Below are 7,434 nucleotides of genomic sequence, written 5' to 3'. Positions count from 1 at the left end.
TCTGTTAATTTTGCACACATCAATGACTCTTCACAGGTATTCACCAGCTTCTGGTGAGGATCTAAGATTTTGCTAGCATAAAATAGCTATGATATGATGTCACTGTGGTTGTGCACAAAGCTAACAGTTAGCCAACATCTCTAGAAATGTGAAGGCTCTTTCCTTCTAGGTTCTTAGATAGAAGCTTCCATTGCCTATGGAATAATGGGGTGGGGTGGTGTGGGGAAAACCGGGTTAGTTTTTAGTCCTAGTCTCATGGTCCACAACATGCACCTTGGGAGAGTCCCTTCTCTACTCTAGGTTACTATTTTCCCATGAGAACAATGAGGAGTTTAGAAATCAGGTGTTCTGACAACTTGGGATTCTGTGACAGTCACTCAGTTAGGTGTTTCTGACGTACCATGGGTTCTTCACAGCAGCCTTCACATCCTTGTTCCTGAGGCTGTAGATGATGGAGTTGAGCATGGAGGTCAGCACTCCATATAAGACGGAGACGAGCTTGTCTGAAAGGTCCTGTTTGTCTGTCCCCAGTGGGCCCTTAGATTTGCACTTCCTGTACATGAAAAGGATGGTCCTTAGAAGATGACAATGACTGTGAGGTGGGCAGAGCAGGTGGAGAGAACCTTTTTCCTCCCCTCAGCTGAAGAGATCCTCAGGATGGTAGCAATGATGAACACATAAGAGACAAAAATGAACAGGACTGGGACCCCCGAGGAAGATCACATTGGCCACCCCTATACTGATCATACTGATGGAGATGTCAGCACATGCCAACTTCAAGACAGCCAGGATCTCATAGGTGAAGTGGTTGATGACGTTGTCCCCACAGAAGGGCAGTTGCATTGCCTGGGATGTCTGCACCACAATGTTGATGATATCAGCTACCCAGGAGCTGGCAGCTTTGCTCATGATGATGGGGTCTCTAAGGGAGTTGCAGATGTCACATAGCAATCAAATGCCATCATGCTCAGGAGCACACACTCTGTGGTTCCCATTGCAAAAGAGAGAAACATCTGTCTAAAACAGGCTGAGAAGGAGATGGTTTTCCCAGGGGTCAGGAAGCTGTTGGGAGTAAGGGGGACTGAGGAGGTTGTGTAGCAGATGTCCAGGAAGGAGAGGTTCCCCAGGAAGAAGTACATGGGCATGTGCTGGTGGGAGCCAAGGATGGTCACCAGAATGAGGACCCCATTGCCCAGCAGGATCATCAGGTACATTGACAGGATGAGCACAAAGAACGTTTTCCCTAGTTTTGGATGGGCTGAGAGGCCCAGGAGAATGAAACCCACCGCCGGGAGGACCAATTGAACGTGTCCATGGTGCATCTGCTCTGTCACCCGCAGGAACTCAGAAGGTCAATCTCAACACTCTCTGACTCTGAAGTGCTGGCTTGCCAGTGAGAAATGCACTTTCTGCTGAGAGGAATACAGCTTTAACAGTGGATGGTCTCTCTGTGGTCCTAAGTAAAATGCAGGGGACTAGAAAAGAATCTACTTCGTGACCTCAAGCCACCTTGTGTACGTGAGACATTTGAAATGTCCCTGTGGTGATTTAATTTACCTGATCAGACATTCTCATTTCTACTGATGTGTATCCTGGACGGTGGACTCATCTTGCTAAACCCTGGTCACAAGAGTGAGACTAGGTTCTCGTCATATTCCCTCTCTTGGTGCAATGATCAGCCCTGAATCTTCAGCTCTTAGCAGACTTTCCTGTCTTCATGTTGCCCTCATAGAACCATCCTCTAACCTTCCGCTCACCCTCCTGCAATAGACCACCCAGGCCCAGGGCCGTCCTCTCATCCATGCCTTCATCCCATCCTGTCTTCCTCTCTGCATTCATCAGCCATCATGACTCACTCACACTTGGCTCTGAAAATCCACAGCCCTTCAGGGAAGGGTGCATTGGCTCCAGTGTAGGTCACAGTTCTGGGAAGGGGCACTGATGGGTTACTTTGGAAGGGCAAGGTGGACAGGGAAGGTCACTTGGGGAAGGTGACATCCAATCAGGTTCTAGAAGGAGGCAGTGGGTTGCACTTGAGCAGATGTGTTGTGGAGGGTGGTTGCATTCTAAGGTACTTATCATCCCCCAGCTGTGGTGCTGTCCTGGTCAGTTTGGCCTGATGCTCTAGAAAGCCAGGCTGGGTTAACAGCCACCATCTCAGCCTCCAGAAATCCCCGTGGGCATCTCTGTCTCAGTCCCCTGGGTGGCTTCTCATGCCGCTGCCACTGAAGTCTAACTGATGCCTTATCTCTGACTTTGAAGACCTCAGCCTTGGAAAAGGGACCTCCAAACATCTAGTCCACCTGGACTTTTCTTTGTACACCCAAGCTGTAACTATCCAGTGTTTGCTTGATGCGTTCCAACAATGAAGGTCTCATTACCTCCTTAGGAAGCCTATTCTACCTTTATTCATCTTTTACCACCTGGAAATTCTGTCTCTTGGGCCAAATCTCTTTATATCCTCACCCATTAGTTCTAGTTCTGCTCTCGAGGGACACATAGAGCATGTCACCCCTTTCTACCCCGTAATAGCTCATCAGAGATCTGAAGATAAAGCTTCTCTTAATTCTGCTCTTCTCTTGGGTCACCCAATAGGCTGAGTAAATCCAAATGTTTGCAATGGAATCCAGGCTTCAGGACTTTGTAAAGCTCCGCAGGGGGTTTCAATGTCCAGCAAAGATTGAGAACACGATCCTAACTTTATATTCTCAGATATTCCATTCTGCTGTTACCACCTTTTAAAAACAAACAAATGAGCAAACCAACAGAGAAACAAATGAAAAGCATTGTCTTCAGAGACTTTTGTGATCTCGCCCTGGACTTTTGCTTGATCAAAACCATTCCCAGGGGGCCGGCCTGGTGGCGCAGCGGTTAAGTGCGTACGTTCCGTTTCTCGGCGGCCCGGAGTTCACCTGTTCGGATCCCGGGTGCGAACACGGCTCCGCTTGGCACACCATGCTGTGGTAGGCGTCCCACATATAAAGTAGAGGAAGATGGGCACGGATGTTAGCTCAGGGCCAGTCTTCCTCAGCAAAAAGAGGAGGACTGGCAGTAGTTAGCTCAGGGCTAATCTTCCTCAAAAAAGAAAAAAAAAAAAAGCATTCCCAGAATAGCAATGCCCACTGACAGGTTTTGAGGACCAGCCATCCTCACCTTCCTTGTGTTTTTCTCAGGCCCTAAGTAGTCCGCCTCTCCTCTGCACATCCCAGGAAAGCTTGACGTGCTGGGGTGATCACTTCTGAAATAAATCCCCATCTTATTCCTCCACTCCTGAGCCTCCCTCTTCCCTGGGAACTTCTCCAGGTCTCTTCTGTCTCTCTTTCCATCCTCTCATTTCTCTTCCTTTTGCCCCCTCATGCATTTCAGTGAGTTGGTAGGGAGTAGGGGGCTCTCTGCTCTTTCCTCCAATGTCCCCAAGGTCTTTGGAGGATGGGCACCTCTGTCACAGCCCCTCTATGCCCTGGGTGATGCTCTGCTGACAGGGTCTGTGCTGGGCACATTTCTTTTTGCTGCACTGGGGAAAGTCAGTCTTGGGGTGAACACTTAGCAGAGGGACCCAGTTGGCTCCACTGCGTAGAGGAACCTGCAGTAGCTGGTGCTCTGGGGCTGGAGCTTTACCTCGGCCACATCCTTCTGCTGGGAACTTGTTTCTGACACTCCAGGGATTCTGATCATGTTTAGTCTCTTCCCTCCCCTTGGGGCAGGTGGGGCTAAGAACCCCTCTGCTCTGGTGGCACTTGCCCTGAGTCAGGCCCAGATCCCGTGTAACCCTAGTGCCAAGATCTGAAAATCTTACCTTTAAGTACGTTTCACTTTACTAGCAAGCCTCCATGACTAGACAGTAAGGGCCTCCTGCGTGTTTTGGCCAAGTTGAATGGTAGTTGAATGGCAGTTCTGCCTGGATCTTCTTACTCCCCGTTCTCCATCAGTCCTCGCAAATGGCACTGGCTTGCTGCTGAGGTTGCTCCTGAGATTTCCCTGGCTCTTTTCTGGGGACCTTAAATCTCTGTGTTTCTAGGTGCTTCCATGTGATTTTTTCCTGGATCAGCATAAACCTGTTGACAGCACAGAGGGTTTTGGCAGTTGGTTTTATTTTACTCTGTGCCTAAAACCTTTACAAACTGCCTAGAAATCCGTCTCCTCCAAGCTCTGCTTTGTGGTCTGGCCCCTTCCCAGATTGCTCCAGGAGCACTTCCTGCGAGGAGTTCTGGGACTCTCCTGCCTTGTGCCAGCACACGATGCCCGTGCCATCAGCTCAGTCAGCAGATGCTTACTGAGCACCTCTTCTGTGCCAGGCATGATTCTAGGTGCTGAGGACTCAGAGATGAAAATCAGAGTTTCTGTTTCAGAGAGCTCAAGACTTAGGGGAAAACAGATGTGGTAATAAATCACTGCAAGAACTATGACAGCTACAACAACACTTGTAGAAGCGGCAGTAGTAGCTATTATTGATTGAGTACAAATTATATATCAGGCACCCTACTAATAATATTAATCTTATCTACTATCATTCTCACAACATTGTCAGGAGTAAAGAGCTCTTATTCCCACTCTCAGACGAAGAGAGTAAGTGCAGTAAAACACGCGTGTTTAAGGAGCTGAGGCAGATATCCTTAACCCACTGGTGACCTTTAAGTTGTGGGAAGCTCAGCCATGTTACCGACTGCGTTATCCTCTCGGCCCCTAGATGCAAAGGTCTGAAAGTGACTGAATGTCCATCTACCCCCGGCTTCTTCCATGCACAGATGGGATCTGCAGGGATGCTGTCTGGGGCCCCATGCCTCCGAGGTCAGAGTCCCTCTCTGACCCAGGGGTTAGATGTCATGAATCCCCTTGAGCAGCGCCTCTTCGACCCCAGGAAGGAAGCCACTGGTTTACTCTGTAAATGCAGTCATGGTTCCAACATTCCTCCTCTTGTGAGAATAAAGCCGAGGCACGCCTCCTCTGGGGTCACTTGAGCCAGGTAGTTTGATTTGGGAGGGCTTCATGTTTGGAAATGTTGTTCTCTCAGCGGCTGTGCAAAAGCAGTCATGGGAATAGTCACGGGGTGGATGCCACCTGCTTATGCAGGGCTTCCTAAAACATACAACACTGGCCGGTCTTCAGTTCTGGCTACCATTATGCTGACAGACAACTGTAGACCCGGCTTGGAAGGGGCCTTAGGGCCTAACCAACCCAACCCCACTGCAAGGCACAGGGGCCCACTCCGTCCTGGACCGTAGTCCTCTGGCCTCAGCTGGAAGACTTGAGCGAAGCAGGCTCTCTACTTGCTGAGGAGGTTTGTGACATTTGAAGGTCGTTGCTATTGTTAGGGAATTCTGCCTTCTTGAACCTTCCAACAGGATCTGCCTTCTGCAGCCCCCAAGAGAAGTTAGTCCCTCTTCCCCAAGTCCTCCAAATATTCAGAAATATCTTGGTTTTGGCATTAAAATGATGGAGAACCAACCTTGTTACTCCTATAGCACCAAAAAAACATCATATAGTGAGAGGAATTGTCCACCATTCCTGAATAGTCTTGAGATGTCAGGATATTATGACCCACCAAGGGGGGCTATGGTGAATTTGGCACTTACTATGCCACTGAAGTCCCCTCTTTCTCCCCCTTTGGAGCCCTATTCCCCTGAACAATCAAATCCGTTCTTAGAAATGAGTTTGTGCTCATGACAATCTCGGTCCTTTTATCAAAACCTTCACCTACCTTCATCAGAAACATGATGCAAAAGAGTGATCACTGTCCTAAAGGGTGGGAAATAGTGACGCTGGATCTGGACCCCCCGGGGCAGGGAGGGGGGCTAAAGGTCCAGGCCTCCCCACCCCCACTTGCCTTGGTGCTCCAGGAACAATCTCCAAAGAACCAGCCGTTGCCTATAGAAAGTAATTTGTCTCAGTTTCTTTTGGGGACCTTTTTAGTCCCTGAAGTCATTTAAAGTTTGGAAAGCGAGTTGTATGCAGTTTAGACACTTTGTATTCTTCTGGGATAACATCCCCAAGATCCAATTATGCTGAAGGCATGGGAGGAGGTTTGCTGCCTGCTGCCTCCCTCCGTTTTATTTCCTCCTTCCCTCTCTTTGGTCAACATATTTCTATGGACACATTACCCAGAACCCATAAGCCTACTGCTGGTCAGCCATCCTCAGCTCACTCAGCCCCCAAGCCCTTTTCTACCAGCTGCTGACGAGCCGCATCCCAGCCTGTACTTTGTAGTGGTTTTCAGGGAGAGTTTGGTTTTAGGATACATCATTCCCCTAGTGATTAGATTCCCTGAAGCAATGCACTGTGTTCTTTCTGGATCTCAACTCTGCCTCCAGCAAGTCACTGTCCTTTCAGCTTCCTGTCCTCTGTGCTGGCCCAATTCCTCATCTGGGTCACTGGCTGGAGTGTAACAAAGGACAGGAATGGATACAGAGCCCTGAGGCATTATGTGAGAGACCAGCTTTTGTGAACGTTACTTTATTCAGGGCAGAGAGGGAGGCAGACATATGTAGAGAGGAGTAACACACTGGCACTCTCTTCAGGGCACTCGCCCTCTGTACTGGGAATGGTAAGGTAAAAGTTAATTACTGCTCTGCTTGAGCTGGGATATCCATCTTCTCCTGCCCTCAGACATCGGAGCTCCTGGTTCTTGGACCTTTGGACTTGGACTGAATTTTACCACCAGCTTTCCTGGTTCTCTAGCATGCAGACAGCAGACAGGGACTTCTTGGCCCCCATAACTTGTATCCAGTACAGAACATTCCACCCAAAAGCAGCAGAATATACATTCTTTTCAAGTGCACGTAGAACTTTCTCCAGGGTTGATCACGTGTTAGGTCACGAAACAAGTCTCATCAAATTTAAGTATGAATGGAACCGTGCCAGGTATCTTTTCTGACCACCAGGAATGGACTAGAAATCAACAGCAGAAAGAAACCTGGAAAATTCACAAATGTGTGGAAATTAAACAACACACTCATGAACAACCATTGAGTCAAAGACGAAATCAAAAAGAAAATTAGGAAATACTTGAGACAAACAAAAACAACACAATGTACCAAAACTGACGGGATGCAGCAAAAGCAGCACTGAGAGATGTGGGGGGACATTCGTTGTGTTGGGCAACAACTGAACCCTAATGATACTAGAAACAGGGTGTTTTAGCTAACTAAAGAAATATAAGGAACTTGGATGCTCTTGTTTTTTTTTGAGGAAGATTAGCCCTGAGCTAACTACTGCCAGTCCTCCTCTTTTTGCTGAGGAAGACTGGCCCTGAGCTAACATCCGTGCCCATCTTCCTCTACTTTATATGTGGGACGCCTACCACAGCATGGTGTGCCAAGCGGTGCCATGTCTGCACCCTGGATCCGAACTGGCGAACCCTGGGCCGCTGAGAAGCGGAACGTGCACACTTAACCGCTGCACCACTGGCCAGCCCCTTGGATGCTCTTTCAAGTGTAT

The 7,434-nt window shown here is 48.7% G+C and overlaps 1 pseudogene; it reads right to left on the bottom strand.

Moving 5' to 3' along the window:
* Positions 1-381: 381 nt before the first annotated feature.
* On the bottom strand, positions 382-1,322 carry LOC124245407 (olfactory receptor 13C7-like; annotated as a pseudogene).
* Positions 1,323-7,434: the final 6,112 nt, after the last annotated feature.

This window comes from Equus quagga, chromosome 1 (assembly GCF_021613505.1).
Source record: "Equus quagga isolate Etosha38 chromosome 1, UCLA_HA_Equagga_1.0, whole genome shotgun sequence".
NCBI lineage: Eukaryota > Metazoa > Chordata > Mammalia > Perissodactyla > Equidae > Equus > Equus quagga.
This window is presented reverse-complemented; position numbering and strand designations above follow the sequence as displayed.